The sequence below is a fragment of the Danio rerio genome, chromosome 8 (genome assembly GCF_049306965.1).
Source record: "Danio rerio strain Tuebingen ecotype United States chromosome 8, GRCz12tu, whole genome shotgun sequence".
Lineage (NCBI taxonomy): Eukaryota > Metazoa > Chordata > Actinopteri > Cypriniformes > Danionidae > Danio > Danio rerio.
The window spans coordinates 14,284,496-14,307,932 of NC_133183.1; the positions used below are offsets into that span (position 1 = coordinate 14,284,496).

General features: G+C 36.1%; 1 protein-coding gene across 15 annotated transcripts in view; it reads right to left on the minus strand.

The window, feature by feature from the left end:
- fibcd1a (fibrinogen C domain containing 1a) overlaps positions 1 to 23,437 on the minus strand; it is a 398,615-nt gene that overhangs the window by 267,328 nt on the left and 107,850 nt on the right. For 3 of the 15 annotated variants that reach the window (XM_073910111.1, XM_073910104.1, XM_073910102.1), the window contains one exon: positions 5,633 to 5,788. The exons of 7 other annotated variants lie outside the window; for them this stretch is intronic. The gene's annotated coding sequence lies outside the window, so the exon portion shown is untranslated. Of the gene's footprint in view, positions 1 to 5,632; positions 5,789 to 5,842; positions 5,932 to 17,216; positions 17,427 to 23,437 lie in introns of all 15 variants that reach the window. 5 more of the 15 variants (XM_073910105.1, XM_073910103.1, XM_073910108.1 and 2 more) reach the window with 4 other exon arrangements.

Consider the following 23,437-nt stretch of genomic DNA (forward strand, 5'->3'; position numbering starts at 1 on the left):
ACGCTGTTTGCCAAACGGTTTCTGTACTCGTGATTTGAAGCGGAGCAGAAGTCTGGGTTTTGGGTGCACGTTTAAACAGATATACATGTACATTTACATTTACATTTAGTCATTTAGCAGACGCTTACAAATGAGGACAAGGAAGCAACTTACACAACTATCAGAGCAACAATAAATAAGTGCTACAGGCAAGTTTCAGGTCTGTAAAGTCTAAGAAGGAAAGTATAAGTAATTTTTTTTTTTTTTTTGGGTACAGTTAGTGTGATATCCAGAGAGGCAATTGCAGATTAGGAAGTGAAGTGGAGACTAAATAGTTGAGTTTTTAGTCGTTTCTTGAAAATAGCGAGTGACTCTGCCGTTCTGATGCAGTTAGGGAGTTCATTCCACCAACTGGGCACATTGAGCGTGAGCGTTCGCGAAAGTGATTTCTTCCCTCTTTGGGATGGAACCACGAGGCGACGTTCATTCACAGAACGCAAGTTTCTGGAGGGCACATAGATCTGCAGAAGTGAGAGCAGATAAGAAGGAGCAAGGCCAGAAGTCGCTTTGTAGGCAAACATCAGAGCTTTGAATTTGATGCGAGCAGCAACTGGCAGCCAGTGCAAACGGACTAGCAGCGGAGTGACATGTGCTCGTTTAGGTTCATTGAAGACCACTCGTGCTGCTGCGTTCTGGAGCAGATGAAGAGGCTTGATAGAGTTAGCTGGAAGCCCAGCTAGTAGAGAGTTGCAGTAATCCAGTTTGGAGAGAACAAGAGCTTGAACAAGGAGTTGAGCTGCATGTTCACATAAGAAGGGTCGGATCTTTCTGATGTTATAGAGTGCGCATCTGCACGATCGAGCAGTTCTCGAAATGTGGTCAGAGAAGTTTAGTTGGTCATCAATCGTCACTCCAAGGCTTTTCACCATTTTGGATGCAGTAATGGTTGCCCCATCCATCTGGATTGAAAAGTTATGGTGTAGAGTCGGGTTGGCAGAAACTACAAGCTATTCCGTTTTTGCATGTAATTAATAATAATAATATCTAAGATGTTGATCTTGGTGGATTTTTTTTAAACAAAACTAATTTTATCCTAAATGAGCATAAAATGTTAGGAAAGCAATCGAATGTTTTCATTATAATGTTAGGTGTGTGGATTTTAAAGTGACACCTTAATGTAATCAAACAAAAAAAAATTGAAATAAATAATTCATTTGTTGCTTTTTAATCAGAATGTGTAAGTTATACAGTTAAAAAATGACTAATGAGATCTGATAGCTTAATTCTATTTCATTATAATAGCAATTCATTTTAATAAGCTGAACTGTTTGCTAAGCGATGCAGTGGCGCAGTAGGTAGTGCTGTCGCCTCAGCAAGAAGGTCGCTGGGTCGCACGTTTGAGGCTCGGCTAGGTCAGTTGACGTTTCTATATGGTGTTTGCATGTTCTCCCTGCGTCCGCATGTGTTACCTCCCGGTGCTTCGGTTTCCCCCACAGTCCAAAGACATGCGGTACAGGTTAATTGGGTAGGCTAAATTGTCCGTAATGTATGAGTGTGTGTGTGTGTGTGTGTGTGTGTGTGTGTGTGTGTGTGTGTGTGTGTGTGTGGATGTTTCCCAGAGATGGGTTGCATCTGTAAGGGCATCCGCTGCGTTAAAATGTGCTGGATAAGTTGGCGGTTCATTCCGCTGTAGCGAATTAATAAAGGGACTAAGCCGACAAGAAAGTGAATGAATGATGAACTGTTCGCTAATTTATTTGCTGCTAATGTATGCTTTTTAATATTTTATTTTTTATATAATAATAATAATAATAAAACATATTACTGACCATTTAACTGTTTATTTACAATGAAACAGCACCAAATGAGCATATTTAGTCACTTGGGGAGTTTTTAAAAAGGGGGATCGCTCATTAATGTTGGGCATATCCCTTATTTTCACATCCCAATGTTGACAGGTATGTATATGAACACATATATTATTGTTAAGCATCCTGTGGTAAATATTAATTTTAAAGAGAGATCTGTGAGTGTTGTACTCATTTTATGCTGAGCAATGTATAACAACTAACATCTATATTTACCATTATTTACTGAAGATGTTTTCTGAGCTGGATTCATTGGCTGTATTCAGTTTAAAACTCTTCTACTAGTGTAGAAATCTTTACATGATCCCTTGCTAGCTGCTGCATTTCAATATCCAAATTAGAAGCCTAAGATCTAGCTATCATTATCTCCTTTTAGTCCCGCAGTCCAAACTCATAGAGACAGTATCTGAAATGGAAACTCCTACAAATAAATCTTTTTTTTTTATAAAAGACCCATTTTTGTTTCATAAAACCTTGAAGTACCTTAACCATGTTTTTTTCTGATGGATAAATAATAATAGGTGATATACAATGAGGGAGCATGGTGGCTCACTGGTTAGCACTGTAGTCTCAGACCAAGATGGTCGCTGGTTAAATCCCGGCTGGGTCAGTTGGCATTTCTGTATGGAGTTTGCATGTTCTCCCTGGGTTCGCGCGGGTTTCCTCCGGGTGCTCCAGTTCCCCCCCACAGTACAAAGACACGCGCTAAAGGTGAATTGAGTGAAGTTTATTTATAAACAAATTTCGAGAGGATCACATGCTTATGATTGTTCTCAGCTGTTCCAGAATCAGCTCCTGATTGATTATGCAATCAGATGATTCCTAACTCACTATAAATAACCAGAGTTTTCTGATCTTAATATCTTTGTCTTGAAGAAGACCTACCTGAACTCAAACTCCCCTCTCGCCCTGCAAACGGGAAGGAGCAGGCTCGAGGATCTCATAAGTTCAGGGCTCTCTCCCGGGACAGCATGACAAACAAGCTTTATTATTAATTTTTTAGCTAAGTGTGAACTCTTGAAACAAACTACATTGGCCGTAGGGTATAATTGTGAATGTGTATGGATGCTTCCCCAGTACTGGGTTGCAGCTGGAAGGGAATCTGTATGAAGAAAATGTATGAATGAATGATATACAATGTTAACCTGCTAAAACGTGGTACTAAATCTGGTTTGTGCCTTAAATGGTTAGTTATCTCATAATTTACTTTCCCTCATGTGATTTTAAACATTTATGATTGTTTTTTTTCATCTCTTAAATTGCTGGAATATTCCACAATTTGCGCTATTATTGCATTTACTTTCTTCGTCTTTGTTAAGATGTTTGGACACAATCTGATGTAAAGGCACTACAGAAATCTAGATGAACAGAATTGAATCTAACACAAAAGAAGAGATTCTTGAAGAAAGCTAGTTGCTGGCATAAATTGACTTAAGAGTATGAAAAAAAGTATATAAACGCAGTTTGGAACAAGTGAAGGGTGAGTAAAGGATGACAGAATTTTCATTTTCAGCTTTCGGTTACAAGGAAGTCACACAATGACTCAAACCTCATCACAAACAGCTTTTCCACAAGCTGAGAACATAAATATTAACATAGAAGGTGAACAGTGTCATTCACACAACCACTAACACCCTCATCACACCAAGGTAATGCAAAAAGGCATTAATTTAACAGCATCAGATGAAATCTACAACTCTTGGGTGCATAAGTAAAAAAAAAAAGGTTATTTAAATGGAAAAACAGCAAATGTAATGTGCTCCATGGGAATTCTGGAATTATTGATATGCACTTTCACCACTGGCAGTACGGTGGCTCAGTAGTTAGCACTGTCGCCTCCAAAGCAAGATGGTACTGTATCATTTTGAAAATAGAGCCATGCAACATAAAGAGTTTAGGCTCACATTTGCCTTATTTTAAAAAATACACCAAAAAAAAATAAATTACTAAGTGCATTTACTCATTTTTTTAAAAGTGTGTAGTTGCAAACTATTTATATGGGCTGAATTTAAAGGGTCAAAAAACACCAAAACACATTTTTTTGAGATCTTGACAGTCATATATGCGTCCAATGGTGCTTAAAAACACTATTAAGATATATATATTTCACTAAAAAGTTATTTATTTATTTTTTAATTTTTTATTTTTTGCGTTATTTTGAGCAAATACGCTCTTCCGATTTGAAAAGACATATTTGAAGATACGTCACGGCCATGAGATCATTGTGTCAGACTGGATGTCTGTACCGGCCAGTACAACGTGACATCTTTGAGTTTTCAGCATTAATTCTTAAGAAAGACTTGGTTCGAACCAATCTGTGTGGTGCAACTTCATTATTATGCATGATACAGCTTTAAAGACCCCTTTTAACGTTACAGTGTTCAGAGAGACACCACATTGTGTTATCAACCGTACAAGTGGAAGAAGAAGAAATGTTTGGAGACATGGGTCGTCAGTGTTGCGTTTATAAATATGCCACAATGAAGATTTTGCTTCCATTTTTTAACCCGCAATGATAGCGCAGCTCGCGGATGGACCCACATGTGTGGATTACAGTGGTCTGCTAACATGCGTCAAAAATATGTTTGTAAGGAACATTTTTTACACAAGAGCTTGTCGCATCTGGAAATGATGAATTTGCTGGATTTGCCACTCTTCTCTTTTTGAAAAAAGACACAGCTCCGGTTCGTGATCAGTGTTCTTTGTTTATGTTTCTCCAGATAGCAAAATTAGTTATTATCGTCAGCAATACTCTTTCAGCCTTAGTCAAAATTATTAAGTTCTAAGTTTACAGTACGTTAATATCAATACAATATTTTGAACTGAAAGATCCGTTGAAAATGTTGCTCTCTGAATGTAAACACCTTAATCTATTACTTAATCTATAACTGTTGAGTAGGATTTTCAACACATTTTGTGATAGGATAGTCTGTATACACACGGCTGTTTGACGATATTCACTGCACCTACTGAGTCTTTGCATCTACCAAGAAATGCGGAGGTTTTTTCTCCCATATGGCGTGCAGTATCTAAAACTCCAATAAAACAACACTCTTCCAGCAGTTCCTCGCATCCAACATCTCGTTTGTCACGGGGGGCATGCATAAAATGTTCGTGAATAAAAGTGAAAGTGCCGAACTGCAGTTAAAGTCTGGAGGAAATGTGGATAGCGCGATGACGTAATGACGTTAATTGAGTTATGTGCTATAACATGTAAAACGGGTTCATGAAAGGAACATTCAAAAAGCAACACATGTAAACACCTTAATTATATTAGTGTCTTATACAGATTAAGGCAATTCATTTAATTACTGATGTCCATGTAAATGTAGCCACAGTCTATTACCTTTGCGTCTGTGTTTGTGTTGCCTCGGTGAAAATCAGCTGTTGTTCATGTACTGAAACTCCCCTTTTCATACAAACCCTTCCCTCTTCGCCACTTGACACTCCCACCTAAACAAAGCTGGACTTACCCACTTTTTTCAACTACATGTATGAAAACAACCTGTGAGATAGGGGGGTGGGGGGTAGTGGCCCTTTAAACAAACAAATTAAGTGGAACATTACTAATTAAAATTTTTATTAATTCAGCCCATATGAATCCACTTCTCCTAAAATAAATATTAGGGGACATTTATAGGATTTTTTTATTGAACCTAAAGATATTATTTTATGTAAAACAGAAAAAACAACAGATTCAAAGAAAAACATTGCACACAAAACAATTACCGCTTCCGGTTCATAAAAGACGAGACTGACATATTAAAGTATTTTAGTCTTCTTACCTGTTGATAAAAACATGGGAGGTGCTGGACTTGCTGGTAATGAGAGTGAACTAGCAGATGGTGCCCCAGATGGAGCTGCTCTGCTCTGGACCGGGCATTTCGGCGGGAGGCAGAGCATTTTGTGTCACCTGATGGCGCGTGTGAGAGAATATGATTCTGGAAGACATGATGTGAGGGGGTGACACCACAACATTAGGCAGAACATCTCACCATAATGACAGGCCTTTCCATAATGGCTAGAGGCTGAGCTCTCATGCTGGAAATCATGAAAGTGTGGACATGAGAGGGTCATGCTGAAACTGAGCACAGGGCACAGACACACACACATATATAGACGCAGCATGACATCATTCTGAAACACTACTGGTGCATGATATCACTGTCATATTAAATAACAGTATTCATTGTGTTTCTAGTTATCTTTTACATCCTGTACATTTAATATGTAATGTAAAGGATAATGTACATCTAGGCGGAGAGATATTGTATAAGAATGAAGGTGTTTATTTTGCAAAAACAACCTCCTAGATGTACATTACATTAAATGTACTTGTCACAAAAGTACACAATTTGACACAAAACACTGATCTGAGCTGTAATAATTTATTCGTCTTTTAATTAAATTTACAGAAATAAAAACAACTAAACGCAGCTCTCGCTAACCTAGGTATTACCATTCACACTAGCAGCAACTTTGTAGCTGCCTATCTCTCTGGGTGGCAAATAAAACCGCTAGCTTACGCCTTATGGTTGCACAGGTAGCATTCAATCATTTATTTTCCTTCGGCTTAGTCCCTTTATTCATCAAGGGTTGCCACAATGGAATGAACCGCCAACTTATTCAGCATATGTTTTTACACAGGAGATGCCTTTCCAGCTGCAACCCAGTACTGGGAAACAACCAAACACTCTTACATAAAAAACACACACAAACTATGGACAATTTTTTTTTTATTCAATTCACCTATACTGTATGTCTTTGGCCTGTGGGGAAAACTGGAGCACCCGGAGGAAACCCACGCCTACACAGGGAAAACATGCAAACTCTACACAGAAATGCCAACTGACCCAGCAGGACTTAAACCAGGAAGGTGACAGTGCTAACCACTAAGCCCACGGTGTCAACATTTAAGGTGATATTCACATAGAGTGCTCATCTGTAATCAGTAATAATCCCATCAGAGTGATCTGAGCTTACAATAAATGAATCGTTTTTTCCCTACTGCTCTATCTTCATTTTGGAAGAATCCCCCCTTCCACCCCATCTCCTCCTTTTCCTCCCTTTTCTAAGAGGAGCTCTCGAGATCTACTTGATCTCGGATCCTCTTATATGCTTACCGACCAGGCGGGAGCCTCGAGCTAAAGAATCTCCAAGCTCAGGGTTCTCTCCCGGGACAGCATGCCAAACTTGCTATAACACCAAGCATATCTAAGTCGGAACTCTTGAAACATAAATGGAAACAGAGCATACAACGCTTGCTTACAAAGATAATCATGAAAAAAGCGTGTGTTTCTGTCATTGATGCTATTTATCTGCTGCAAACTCAGGACTGTGTCGGTCTACAGCATGGAAAATACAACCAGCCTCTGCAGAAGCTGAGAGAGGATCACCTGAGCTCTACTTGTGCTCCTATTGACTGTCACTCAAGAAAGTCGTTCTTCAATTGCATAAAGTTAAAGGATTCTCAACTTTGTCACATCACTCGACACGCCCACCTGGTCGCCAACAGTTATTGTGGCTCATGTAGACAGTGTTGCCAGATTGGGTGGTTTCGTGCCCAATAAAAAATAGGAGGGTTGACAAAATTTGGGCAGTTTTGTCATGTAAATTTTTTAATGCAACTTATTTAAGGAAAGTTTTATTAAAATCTGACTTTGCGGACAAATCTAACTTCCATTCTTCTGCACGCGCTTCACGCAGCGCCAGCAGTTAAACTCCCAGTGCTTTATCATGACATATTAGCAATAATTTTTTCTGTAATTGACAGAAAGACAGCAGACTGTGTTGTCCGATTGACAAGCAGCACCTAATTATGTTCAAAAGAATTTTAAATGGCTAAGGGGACAAATTTATCTCCCATTTTAAAAGTAAAACATACTCTAGTAGGTAGTGTAGTCTACACAACATTAAGTGCAGTGTGTGGTTGAGAGTGAGCCGTGTTTCGATGTGATCCGGTTATGTTGTGGTTTTGTGACTGCTAGTGTTGGCTGCTGTATAATAAAAAATTATGACAGTTAAAGTAACTAGGTTCATTTCAATTCCAATATATTAAAATAAAATATTAATCTACTATTTTGGGTGGGGTTTTTTGTGCGTTTGGGTGGGTTAGCTATATCTGGCAACACTGAGCATACACAGAGGTTTCGGAAGTCGCTCACTCCCCATTGAAATGAATGGTCGATTGTAGCTTTGCTGCTGCAAGTCGCTCATAGTGTAAATGAGGCTTTATTCAGTCACAAGATGACACCAAACAATCAAAAACAGAGGTCTGACTAATTGGCATTCAAACAATTCATACAGTCTGTGTTATAAGTTTCAGTGGTTGTTAGCGATTGACCAATGCCAACTGGAATGTCGAGATTGACCAATCAGGATCAAGTATTCCCGAGAGCTGTGTAACAATTTTTATTAGAAAGATAGTAAGTAGTTCAAACATTTGGATTTGGTAAGAATGTTTAACTTATAAGCAAAACAACAATATTTTTGATATTATAAATTAAGATGTTTATTTTATATGTATATATATATATATATATATATATATATATATATATATATATATATATATATATATATATATATATATATATATATATATATATATATATATATATATGCCATCAATATATATCAATTGATGGCAAGTTTCAGCATCATTAATCCAGTAGTCAGAGTCATAAAATCTTTCAGAATAGTTTTTGTGAAAAGTGTGATATTTTTCATAATCATAATTGTTTGATAAATAGAAAGTTTAAAAGAACAGTATATTTGAAATTTGTTTTTGTTGTCTTTACTGTCACTTTTGATTGATTAACTTAAATTAAATGAATAGTAAATGGTCTATTGTTTCAGTAATGTAAATCACTGGCTTTCTATTAAACAGGACAATGATGGCACCAGACGAGGAAACTCATTTGTACAGTGTACACGTCTAAAAAAATCCAATCCAAACTGAACTGTGACACATAAATGTGCACATGAATATCATCACCTAATTCAGTATTCATGTACTGTAAATACTCTTAGAATATTAAAGGCTCCTGTAGTGTGTTTCATTTATACTCAAAGCTGCAAAATGCCCTCATGCAGAGTCCAGAAGAAAGTCTTGGAAGTCATTAAATGTTTGACCAGCTGTGTTAACATTACCCTTCGAACTGCACAAACTCTAAATGCTAACGTAAAATACACCTAGTGGAAGCACATCAATTTTTACACAAAACTCTTATTATTACAAAAATAGTTTTTAAAGCACTTCAAATATAGAATGTTTCCTTAAATTTGAAATGGAAATGTTTTTTTTTTTTTTTGGTCACATATACTGTACAAGTCACTCTGTGTAAGTAAAATCACTTGATTATTATTATAAGTTAATTTGTAGAAATTGGCTACTTTTGCTGTAATTCAGCAGGCACTACATGAGACTCAGAAAAGGTTATAATAATCATCCAGTAAAACTGAAATTGCAGGTTAACTTTGAAACTGCATACTATAACCTCACAGAAACACCTCAAATGTTGCACTTTCTTTGCCTTTTACAAGTCCGCACATTTATTTTGCTGGCACACATTGTTAATCTTTAGGTGAACAATTGATTTGTGCAAATAAATTCATTGAAGAAAAAAAAACATATTTTTTTCATTTGCCTCCGCTCTGGTATCGCAGTGCTTCTCTGATAACATCAGTTCGATAGCTTAGGTGATTTAAGCTTAGCCTTGCCTCTCTAACCATTGCTTTGCTGTTAGTGAAAGATGAGAGGAGGAGCACAAAAATAAAACCACAACCCCTGCTCAATATTCCATTTCAGTTTGAAACAGATCACCATACTCAATCTCTGTTTAAGATAAAGGTTCTGAGATTCTCTGTTTAAGATAGAGGTCTGAATTCGCGCAGATGTACCGTTAGAGCTGCAGGACCCAACCAGTTTTCTTGCAGGTCGGTAACTCTGTAGTAATTTGAACGTGAGGAGGTAATCTAACATTATAGCCTTCCCGAGTCCTGTCGTTATTTTGGAACAGCATTTCTTTGATTTCTACATTTTTATTGAGCACTGGTAAAGCCAGTGCACGACTGTTTCACATGATGAACGCATGGTGCTTGCATTATGTGCATAACGGTCCTCAGAGCGGGCTTTACCAAAATGCAATGCAAAGTGCAAAATGAAAGAGCAAAGTGAAGATGCGTTGTCCTTCAGCTTGCATTAGAAAATGGTCAGTTTCCTGTTAGGAAACCAACATCAGGCAAGTCTTAATTTAATCATTGATTAAATTTCATCCGCTTTTCCGGGGCCAGGTCATGGGGGCAGCAGTCTTAGAAGAGACCCAAGACTTCCCTCTCTTCAGGCACTTCCTACAGCTCCTCCGGAGGGATCCTGAGGCATCCCCAGGACAGCCGAGAGACATAATCCCTCCTGTGGTCCTGGGTGCACCCTGCCACCCTGAGAAGGAAACTCATTTCGGCCGCTTGTATCCGAGATCTTGTCTTTTCGGTCATGGCCCAAAGCTCATGACCATAGGTGAGAGTAGGAACATAGATTGACTGGTATATCGAGAGCTTTGCCTTTCGGCTCAGCTCCTTCTTTACCACAACAGACGGGTACATTAACCGCATTACTGCTGCCTGTTCTATCCTTCCTTCACTCGTAAACAAAATCCCAATATACTTGAACTCCTCCACCGGGGGTAAGGGCTTTCCTCCAACCTGGAGATGGCAAACCACCTTTTTCCGATGGACCACCATGGCCACGGACTTGGAAGTGCTGAATCTCATCACAGTCGAGTCACACTCGTCAACAAACCGCCCCAGCGCATGCTGAAGGTCCATGTTCGATAAAGCCAACAGAGATGAATAACAAAGATTAAATCCTGTGGTTCCCAAACCGGACCCCCTCCAGCGCAAGTCTGATTTATGGATGTCTTTTTAATGCATAAAGCAAAGTTTTACCCTTTAGCAGTCACAAGACTGGAACCTCAGGTTTAAGTTGGCACTCATCTCTCACCACAAAGGGGCAAACAAAACTGACATTTAGCCTACACTGAAAACCCTAATGAGTTGACTGAACTAAATTAATTGAGTAAACTCATTGCCTCAATTTCATTGAGTAATGAAGTCTAATAAAACTTGCATATTTAATTTTGATTAACTTGCCGCTTTTGTAGACTATACTTAAATTCAGTTCACCAAACTTAGTACTTAAGATCTGTTGATCTACTTTTGCGTTGATTTAACGACTTGCAGAAAATTGAGGAATGAAACTTCATAATGATGGTATCCAAAACGTCAAATCTTATTCAGACAGCATACCAATACATTTCCCAAACATTCAGTTATCTGGACAATAAGGAAGTCCCAAGGCTGAGCTTAAAACGCAAGGATTCCCAACTAGGACTTCACAATACAAACAGTTTGAAGTAGCTCCAAGAAACCATGCTTCTCTCTACCACAACTGAATCTCTTTTTCATTCACCCACTCACCTTTTATACATTCCAGGTGTCTGACCAGCGCCCTCTAGTGCCCTGTAGTTCCAATAGAACAGCGTTTTTTCCCCATTATTCCATAAATAACAAAACAAAAAAGTGACAAATATATATATATATATATATATATATATATATATATATATATATATATATATATATATATATGCATGTGTGTACAGTGTGTGCATGCGTGTGTGTAGTAATATACTATGAAAAATTTTTATAAAGAACTTCAACAAAAAGTAGTAATTTATTCACATTATAATGATTGATTATACCTGAAGCCATTTGTTTTCTGATTTTAAAAAATACCTTGCACTTAAAAGATTGCACAGATTAGAATTTTACAGTCAAGACTACATTTTTGAAAATGACCTATTTTTTTAATTTTAAGTTATGTTCATTCAACTTTACTCTATTGTTTAAGATAACATTAGGGTTTTCAGTGTGCAATACTTGCAAAACCTACAATTTTATCTGTTTATTGATTATGGAAACCAGAACTAAATTTAGCAGGAACAGTCGGGATGGGTAGAAAATTATTCTGGGCATGCAGCAGGTGAATAAAAACTGAATATACAGCATGATAAAATGAATAGCTAAAGCAGTTTCTGCGATATACTGTATACACCATCATGATTTTTGTAATGAAAAGAATATATTTTACATGCATAATATAAGGGAAACCAATAGGTTATTAACATGACCCTTCACACATTTTATGTAAACTTTAATGAAAGCCAGCTTTATATTGGGAGTTTACTTTGGAGTTGAGTTACACTTTCTTAAACAGGCTGAGGAAAATAAATAAAAATATATACTTAAGTACTACAACTAAAGTATCTGTAATACATCACTTTCAATCTCTGGCAGCTGGTATAAAAAAGCAAAGAACTAGCAAACAAAATGGTGTCTAGCTGATGCAATCTGGTCTTGAATATTTACCACTTAAGCATATGGAAATGCATGTAGCCGTTGTCAAAATAAATCACATTCCTATAACATCACTAGTTATTATTATATATCATTATTATTATTAAGGTGCATCATTAACAGTACATTCTGATTTTCCTTTACAGAAAAAAAAAATTGCTAAAGGCTGTTTTAAATATCTCTTGTATATCATTTTCACCTCTCTGTACAGTCGCACATCATACTCAACATCATAAATTCATAACTGAAAAGAAAATACAACATTGAAATTTGCCAATACTGGAAAGAAACAGAGCTAAATCAACAAACTGAGCAGTAAAGTTGCTGAAACGAGATAAAATATAATTTGGCATAGAGACGGAAATAACAATGGTGGTTTTAGTGAAATGCTAATCAAGACACTGATGCAAAAATCTTGGAAGATACCTTGCATGCAAGCTCATTAAATCCTGCCTACCGAATATTTTGTTGTAGGATAATTACTGTAGAGTAATTGCATTTGCAAACCAAAGAAACAAGGTAACTGGTCTTTGATTACCAACACCATACCGTCAGGATAAGAGTGCTATTAGCTGGGCGTATTTAACTAATAAATACTAATAAATACTAAATTTTAACTAATAGAAAAGTGTGAAGCTTTTTAATAATGTATTAGTGTTTCTGTTCATAGTCTTGCAGTGTTGTGATTCTTATTACATGTGACAGAAAAAAACATAAAAATTATACAAAGACGAGAATGAAATTACATTTATAACTTTTTATACATTTTTAATAGTTATTATAATTCAACTTTTTCAACAATTTTGAAGATTGTTAAAGATTTTATATACATTTTAATTACTTATTATTATTCATTCATCCATTTTATTTTCAGCTTAGTCCTTTTATTAATCTGGGGTTGCCACAACAGAATGAACCGCAAAATTATCCAGCATATTTTTTACACAGAGGATGCCCATCCAGTCGCAACCCAGCACTGGCAAACACCCACACACTCTTGCATTCACACCCACACATACACTACAGCATAGTTCTCAAACTCGATTCCTGAAGGACCGCAGCTCTGCACACCAACTCTAATCGAGCACAACTGAGGCCGCTAATCAAGGTGTCCAAGGCTCTTTTGTGAGGGAAACCGGAGCTCCTGGAGGAAACACATGCCAACATGGGGATAACATGCAAACTCCATACAGAAACGCCAACTGGCCCAGCCGGGGCTCGAACCAGCAACCTTCTTGCTTGGAGGCGAAAAATGCTACCCACTGGGCCCTTGTGTCGCTTATTATTATTATTACTAATTTTTATTTTTATTATTTATTCATCATCATATTATATCAGGGATTGCCACAGTGGAATAAACCACCAACTATTCCAGCATATTTTTTAAACAGTGGATGCCCTTGCATCCGCAACCCAGTAATAGGAAACACCCATACACTGTCACATTCACACACCCATACACTACAGCCAATTTAGTTCATCCAACTCACCTATAGCACATGTTTTTGGACTGTGGGGGAAACTGAGCACCTTGAGTAAACCCGCACCAACAGGGGGAGAGCATGCAAACTCCAGACAGATTATTTTTATTAGTGTAACAAATATTTGTATGAAAAAATAAACAACATACTTATCCTGACCAGTACTTACTTAAACATTAAAAAAATAAGTTAGTGACAGAAGAAATATAAAAAATGAAAAATATAAAGACTAGAATTAAATTACATTTATGAAACTGATTTCATCTACATTTTACATATACATTACTTGTTATCGCACTGTAAATTGTTTTATGACAAAAAGTCAAGAAAACAAATATTTTGATGTTGCTTTAACTTATTTTTATGAGTGAATCAGGTTTCAACTAAATGTTTTCATTTATACAAAAGTTTAACTTAATATTATTAGTCAGTTTGATTTAGAGCTGCTTGATATTAGAAACATCTGACATTTCCATATTTTGTTTTTCCTGCAATATATATTGCAAAACACTGTATCTATATTTACAATTCCAGCAAATGATTGAATAGCACTATTTAAAAATAACTTATTTAATTTTAAGGTTCAATTCTCGCTTTTAGCAAACCATTGTGACTTTGCTTCAATAAACTCCTAATTTGCTCCTTTTAAATAGTTATTAAGATAGTCGAGGTATTGTGTAGTATTAGGGATGTAGAATAAGATCATACATAATATGTAGTTTAAAAGTACTAATAAACCACTGATATCTCAATAACAAGCAACTAATTAATAGTGAGAATTGGTCTACAGTGTTTCCAAAAGTATTCATTAGATTGCTTGGGATGATTCTGTAGGGCAATGAATCAGGCATAAAATGTAATAAACAAATTACAAGCATAGATAAATGCAAGAAAGCAAAGATAAAAGTGAAATAAACAGTTCATGCTTGATGGTTTTGTGTATGTTAATGTAAAAATGACACTGCAAAGTCAACTCAACATTGCATATCTACTGTATACGATGTGACTATTGCGGATGCACACATTGCGATCTCAAACCTGAAACAATATATTGTGCAGCCCTAGTTTGATTGATGTACGTTGACATGACTAGAACAATTTATTTGATTCAACTATACATTTAAGCCAACAAGACTTTTTTTTTACAGTGCACTATTATTATTTTTTTATCAGTGTAGCTAATATACTTATGAGCAAATAAACAACATACTTATTCTGACCTGTGCTTACTAAAATATATAAAAAGAATAAGTCATACTAAACTTGCCATGTTTTAAATGATTAAAATGTCTTGCTGAAAAATGAATTAAACCAAGTGGATTTAGAAACGATGAGTAATTTAGTCTGCACTTTGAGTGCACTTTTTAATATGTTAGAACAGTTAAAATATTTCAGGCAACATTGTTGCTATATAAAAACCAGTTACACAATAATATTTCAGTGCACAACCTCATTAAAAAAAGTCTCATAGTAATTAAACTTTACTCAAAACGAATAAATAAATTTTAAATGAAGACTTTCAGTGTTAAGGATTCCGTAAGGTGTTTAAATAATTTCCAGTCAAGATGAAGTCAGCTTTAAAACCAATATATTCGCATCTGGCTTAAACTTGTTAATCTCTTCTCGGAGATGTTTTCTCTCCCACACATTTCAGCATACAGTATATAAACCCAAGGCTTTATAGACCAACACTGTATATTTCGTGTTATTTGGAGTCATTGTCAGTGCCTGGGGGCCAGAAATGAAGGCCGGAAGAGTCAGAGGTCATTGACGAAGGAGTATTATTCACTTTTCCCCTTAATTATTAACAGAGACAGCAGCCAGAGCTCATATCTACATATAGAATCTAAGATGAAAAGATGCTGTTTCCATCTAAATAATAGAGGCTTACGTGAATCCACTGTAAACATATAAGCCTTTGATTTTCACTGTCTGTGTGTTCTCGGAAAATATATAAATAGAACAAAGAAGGAGGATATGTATAGTCACAGTTAATCATAATGTTGTTTACTTCAATAATGAATCAATCTATCTATCTATCTATCTATCTATCTATCTATCTATCTATCTATCTATCTATCTATCTATCTATCTATCTATCTATCTATCTATCTATCTATCTATCTATCTATCTATCTACCTACCCACAGTATCTATCTATCTATCTATCTATCTATCTATCTATCTATCTATCTATCTATCTATCTATCTATCTATCTATCTATCTATCTATCTATCTATCTATCTATCTATCTATCTATCTATCTATCTATCTATCTATCTATCTATCTATCTACCTACCCACAGTATATATCTATATATCTATCTATCTATCTATCTATCTATCTATCTATCTATCTATCTATCTATCTATCTATCTATCTATCTATCTATCTATCTATCTATCTATCTATCTATCTATCTATCTATCTATCTATCTATCTACCCACAGTATCTATCTATCTATCTATCTATCTATCTATCTATCTATCTATCTATCTATCTATCTATCTATCTATCTATCTATCTATCTATCTATCTATCTATCTATCTATCTATCTATCTACCCACAGTATCTATCTATCTATCTATCTATCTATCTATCTATCTATCTATCTATCTATCTATCTATCTATCTATCTATCTATCTATCTATCTATCTATCTATCTATCTATCTATCTATCTATCTATCTATCTATCTACCCACAGTATCTATCTATCTATCTATCTATCTATCTATCTATCTATCTATCTATCTATCTATCTATCTATCTATCTATCTATCTATCTATCTATCTATCTATCTATCTATCTATCTATCTATCTATCTACCCACAGTATCTATCTATCTATCTATCTATCTATCTATCTATCTATCTATCTATCTATCTATCTATCTATCTATCTATCTATCTATCTATCTATCTATCTATCTATCTATCTATCTATCCATCCATCCATCCATCCATCCATCCATCCATCCATCCATCCATCCATCCATTTATCTATCTATCTATCTATCTATCTATCTATCTATCTATCTATCTATCTATCTATCTATCTATCTATCTATCTATCTATCTATCTATCTATCTATCTATCTATCTATCTATCTATTTATCTATCATCTATCTATCTATCTATCTATCCATCCATCCATCCATCCATCCATCCATCCATCCATCCATCCATCCATCCATCTATCTATCTATCTATCTATCTATCTATCTATCTATAAATATACATTATCAACAATTATTTATATACATTTTTAATAATATTTTATTAAATATTCAATAATATTCACTTCACTCATTACTGTGCCTATATTGCAAATATGGTGTCAGGTATAATACACAAACCACAGGACTTCTTCACACACACGCGCACACACACACACACACACACAAACAAACACACACACTTGTCAAGCATTCCAGCAGCACAAAAAAGCTTCAACCCACGACTGACCTTCAGCGTCTCACTGTGCCTGGAGCTGTGTGTTTCACTGTATTTACATACTTCACACACACACGTCAAGCGGAGCAACTGAGCAAGACCACACTTTCTCCAGTCGCCTCTTCTCGGACAGAGGCTGATTTTGCTTTTTAAACCACAAGACCTTCACTGAGTTCAGGATAAACAGGTTCAAATGTTTGTCTCGGTGGAGAGAGCGAGCCACTAAAATGAAGGAAGAGAGGAAAAGAAAACATTATGCACTTTTATGGTCCACATTCACGGGAGAGTTTGAGTGTGCTAAAGGTTTATTGGCCACAGCTGACAACAAGCTTCACATTACGGAAAGACACTGCAAGTGAATACAAGAACAAAAGAAGAAAAGAAAAAATGTATATCTACGTAATACAACATTTAGAATCAAATATTTTTTTCTAAAATTTTAGGTTTAAATAATAAAGCATTCTTAATAAAATGTGAGGTAATTTCCATATTATCTAACACAAAAATATTAATTGTTTATTATTAATATTATTATTTTAATTATTATTATTATTATTAATTTGACGTAAGGAGTCTACAGATGAGATTTTGGGAATCTTCTTCTATCACTCCATGATTTAGCAAATATTCCAAACAAAACAAATATACAGTAATTGGTCCGATAAAATGTTGTATTGAGCCAGGCAAAGTATGTTTGAACAAATCCCTGTGTAAAAAGCTTCAGAATAAAGATAATGAATAAAAATGAGACCGTTTATGTGGGTGATTTTAGGATTGTTGGTAGATTTGGCATTTCCAAGTTTAACCTTTTTTGTGTGTGTTTACTCTACTTAGTTAATTAAACATTTGCACAAAACACATATATTGTTATTTGGGATTTCAGTTAGAAAAATAAAAACATTCTGTGTCTATCCCTTGGTTGCTGTTGGAAGTGGTGTTAGTGAAGCCAGCAGGGGCACTCAACCTGAGGTCTATGTGAGTCCTAACGCCCCAGTAAAAGTGAAGGGGACACTACACTGTCAGTGGGCGCCGTCTTTCGGATGAGACGTTAAACTGAGGTCCTGACTCACTGTGGTCAATAAAAATCCCATGGCACTTCTCGTAAAAGAGCAGGAGTGTAAACCCGGTGTCCTGGCCCAAGTCCCTCTATCGGCCCATACGATCATGGCCTCCCAATCATCCCCATCCACCGAATTGGCTCTATCACTGTCTCTCCACTCCACCAATAGCTGGTGTGTGGTGAGCGCACTGGCGCCGTTGTCCTGTGGCTGCCGTCGCATCATCCAAGTGGATGCTGCACACTGGTGGTGGTGTGGAGAGACCCCCCTCATGATTGTGAAGCGCTTTGGGTGTATGGTCATACACAATAAATGCGCCATATAAATACACACATTACATTACACATTACACATCCCTACATTCTGGTCAACTCTGTAAGATTAATTAATGTTAATCTGTAACATTAATTAAATGTAAAAAAAAAAATATTTGGCTTGGGCTTAGTCCCTTTATTTATCAGGGGTATTTATTTACACAGTGGAATGAACCACCAACTTATCCAGCATATATTTTACAGTGGATGCCCCTCCAGCCACAACCCAGCACTGGAAAACATCCAAACAAACTCATTCACTACGGACAATTTAGCCCATTCAATTTACTTATACTCCATGTCTTTGGAATGTGCTGGAAACCAAGAGGAAACCCACGCCAACACTAGGAGAACATGCAAACTCTACACAGAAATGCCAACTGGCCCAGTCGGGACTCAAACCACACCACTGCCAGTGCTAACCAGAAATGTCATTGCTAAGTTTAGCAGTGCTAACCTTGTAAAGAACTGATAGAAACAGAACTAGTTAAAAAAAAAACAATAAATTCTACAAATATGCCTTATTTTATATTAATAATGTATTCACTTTACTTTAAATGATGCATTTGTTTCATTCCAGTTTAGAAAAAATGAATTGAAAAAATTCTTTAAATGTTTCCACAATTCTAGAATGAGAGATGTACAGTAAGTGTTGCTGATTGGGAGATTTATACTCGACGCAACATTTAAAAAATATATACTGCAATTAATATCTACAAACTTAAACTGACAAAGTGAGATAAAACTAACACCTGAATGTACATTTAGGATGTTTTATTTACATTGGACAGAAAAAAACACATTATGAAAGCCTCAAAAAGGCCTCAAAACTGACAGATGCATGGAGAAAAACTGTAAGTGTTTTAGGTCTGCAGCGTCTCCCCTTAAGATTTACTGACATGGTGCTTTACACTCAAAGCAGGCATTTAAAAATATATATTGCAAATATATATTGTTATCTACACACTTAAAGTGCGATAAAACTAACACTTGAATATTCATTCTAAATGTTTTCTTTACATTGGAAAGAAAAGAATACGTTACTAAAAGGCCTGACAAATGCAAAAAAACCAAAAAAACAGTGTGTTGGGTCTGCAGCGTCTCGCATTAAGACTTGCTAACAGTGTTGGGAAGTAACAAGTTACATGTAACAGCGTTACGTAATTTACTTACAAAATAAAAGTAACTAACTTGTTACAGTTACTGAGAAAAGATGTATAATTAAATTATAGTTACTTATGAAAATGTTAAAGATTACAAATGGGGTTACATCTAAATATGTTGAATAATATTAATCTGTTGCTTTGCCTGTTTTTGATATGCACGATGCCTTCTGCTAAGGCTATTTATTAAAGCGCTGCTATCTGATGCTTTTGATTGGTTTTCCGGTTTGATTGCAGTGCACCACGTCTACCAGTTAGGTTAATCCTCTCTGCCTCTGAAAGCATTAGGCTACTACAAACAGCATTTTCTCACATTAAAACTGTTGGGCAGTAGCTACGCTACAAGTAGTGACACTACTAGCAAAACTACATTTCTCAGTAGAGTGGCGTTAGCGTCACTACTTTTAAATCACATTGCTTTTCAGTAGCGAAGCTATTTTATTAGTGAAGTAGCGCAGTAGCATCACCATAAGCTAAATTTACCGATCGCAGATCAATACGTGACGGCCTGACATTCACAGAGCTGTGAGGCTGGTGTCTAGCTGATTTTAGTAAATCCATATGATGGCATAAATGAAGAATTCTTCCTCTTCCTGTTTCACGGTGGTCGACAACAAACGTTTTGGTGGATTACTGTCACCTCTCACTCTAGTCGGTGACGTCGCCAACCAATCATTGTGCCAACAAGAAATTTGCTTGATGGAAAGATGACTGAGGGAGAGGAGGTCTATATATATATAGTTTACTGTAGTAAAGGCTGAAGTATACTATGGTAATTATTATTAGTTCATGATAGTTACTAATGATACTACATTGTGTAGTGTAATTTTTTAATTAAGAGTTGTAAATATATACACAATATAATGCTTATTCCCAAATATTTCCCTTTACTATAAATTGCTATAATATTTTAAATGTGCAACACCTGGACTTTTTGTTTTGTTTTTGCTGTTATATATTATAATGTGTTGCTGTTTAGTACAACATATTATTGACAGTACATAACTGAACTAATCAATTCTGCCTCACATGTTTCATTTACAGTTTTTTGATCACTAAGATATGATTGACTTGGATTTAAGTTGTTTTGATTTAAAAATGAAAAAAAAACCTGCTCAACTAAAATTTAGTTTTTGTAATAACAATGTTTCTGTTATAAGGTCTGGTTTTGTGGTGGCTGTACTTTAAAAATAATATAATCTTTATTAAAGTGATGAAAGATGTTGATATTCTAACAGTAAACAAAGCTACTGTAAGGTCACTCAAGCTTGGTTTAAATGCTTGAAATGGATTTAGTTAAAAATGTCCGTTAGAAACTTAAAAAATAATATGATTTAATCAGTTACTTTACTTTTCTAAAATAATTGAAAAGGTACACTATTTATTACATTTTAAATAGGGTACTTTTTAATCAGTATTCAGTAATCTATTATATTTCCAAAGTATTCTCCCCAACACTGCTTTCTGATGTGGAGCTTTATACTCAAACGCAGGCCTTTAAAATCATACTGAACTATAGATTTAAATTGACAAAGTGTGAAAAAACTAATACTTGAAGGTACATTCTGAATGTTTTCTTTACATTAGACACAGAAAAACATGCTATGAAAGCCAAAAGGCCTGACAAATGCATGAAAGAGCATGGGCTTGCAGTGTCTCACTTTAACAGGTTGATGCAGTCAGCCGTGCCACTAATAACAATGCCATCACAAATGCAAGCGACACACACTCCGCTGTTAATGTTGTCATCTGCCTAATGTGTGTAGCCACAAGCAGACCCAGCGCTTGGCAACCAGAGCCCATATTTGAACACAGCAGCTGATTAAGTGCAATTCATCCACAATCACTCAATGGAACCAGAACCTTGTTTATGAGACGGAAATCTGTTCATCTATTTGTGCCAGTGGGAAGCGGAGCGCAGAAAACGCATCTCTGGAAGAGTCCTGCGAAGACTCCTGGAAAAAAAATACAGATGCAAACGGAGAAGCGAGTGTCCCTCGGAGAGCTCTTGTCGCCGAGTCTTTATCTGGGAATAATCTGCTTGGATTGGACGTGTTTCAGGGCATCCCGCAGCTCCGTGATGGAGAGAGAGCGGAGGTTGACAATCAGCCACATGGCGCTCGCCGCGGTGGCCGCTCTCCGGGGAAAGGCGCATGCAAGACTCGCGGTGCATGCGGAGAAGTCTCTCTCTCTCTCTCGGCGGTGGTCTCCAAGTGCTCCATTTGTAAGTGCATTTCCCAGGAGGTGGATATTTGACCAAAAGACCTGGGCTTTCAGGACCGGTCAATCATCGGCTATAGGCCTCTTTGAGAGCAAGGCGCACTTACACTTTTAAAGTCGATGGAGAAAATGCATTAGTGTCAACAATCGAGCACACGTCAAGGAGGAAAAATGCACGTTTCTCGTGATGAATTAAATGGTGTTTTAAAAATGTTTTGTAAAACAAAATGTGTAGTTAATCAAAGATATTTTAACAGTTTTAATTATCAAATATTTACATAGGTGTCAACAATTCTACAACAACTACAATTCTGCCAGAATATGGACTACAAATCCTGTCATGCAAGACACATCTGCTCCAATTCTCCATTGATTACACTTACACAGCTGAAGCTGCTCAAAGACGGATTAGTTGGACAATTTATACAGCACACAAACACACATACAGTCTTGTTAAACTGTACTGTGAGCATTACGACGCATTTTCCTTACCTTGTCTTGCCATGTTTTTGACCCTCGCTTTGTTTTGTTTGTTTAATTCTGTCTGTGCCTGCCTTTTAACCATCGGCTTGTGTATTCGACTACAATTTTGGATTTGCCTAAATACATATGTTGGCTCCTGATTGTGATCGCTGCTTGCCTGACCCTTCTCAATACACCTGCATTTGAATCCGTAACACTTCCTGCTACAGTAGGGAAGAGCGGGGATGAAAGTACCATTTTACAAAAGGTTTTTGGCAATATATATATATAAATATATATATATATATATATATATATATATATATATATATATATATATATATATTGTTGTGGTTACTAACTCACAAGAGTGCTCTATCAATGTAGAACAACTCCAATATAACTTCACTTGAAACAAAAGTTGCACATTGTTACTTTTGACCCCGTCAATAGGGACGAAAGTAACACACAGGTGGGTCAAAAGAAACAGCAATATTTGCTAGATTTACTGGCTTAATCTTGTTTATTTTAAATATATCTGACTATGACCTTGTTAATGTTAACATATTTTGTCCTTTATTTTTGCCAAAAATATGAAACTGCATTTTCATTTAAAATTTCAGCTCCATCAAATGTTTCCAAAGCAATGCAAAATGTAAACATCACACTGAAAACTACTGTGAAAGTAAAAAATAAAGGTTTGTCTATTAGCAGTGAGACATAAATAACAGTGTTACTTTCGTCCCCACAGAAATTCCTGCCATTTAAACCTGATTTACTTTTAAACTGAAAGCCTCAAAATTAGCAAACTTAAGGATGTGTTACTGCACTAAATAACCTGTAGATTGAGCATTTATGTGATGCATGAAAAGAGAACACAGGGGCACAGTCCTGAAATCAGGTGATATTTAGCAGCTCCATCAAGGGTGGCATGTTGAATGTGCCGTTTGTTATAGCCTGGAAACTTAGTTCTGTGAAAATCACTTTGTTACTTTTGTCCCTGCTCTCCCTATTTG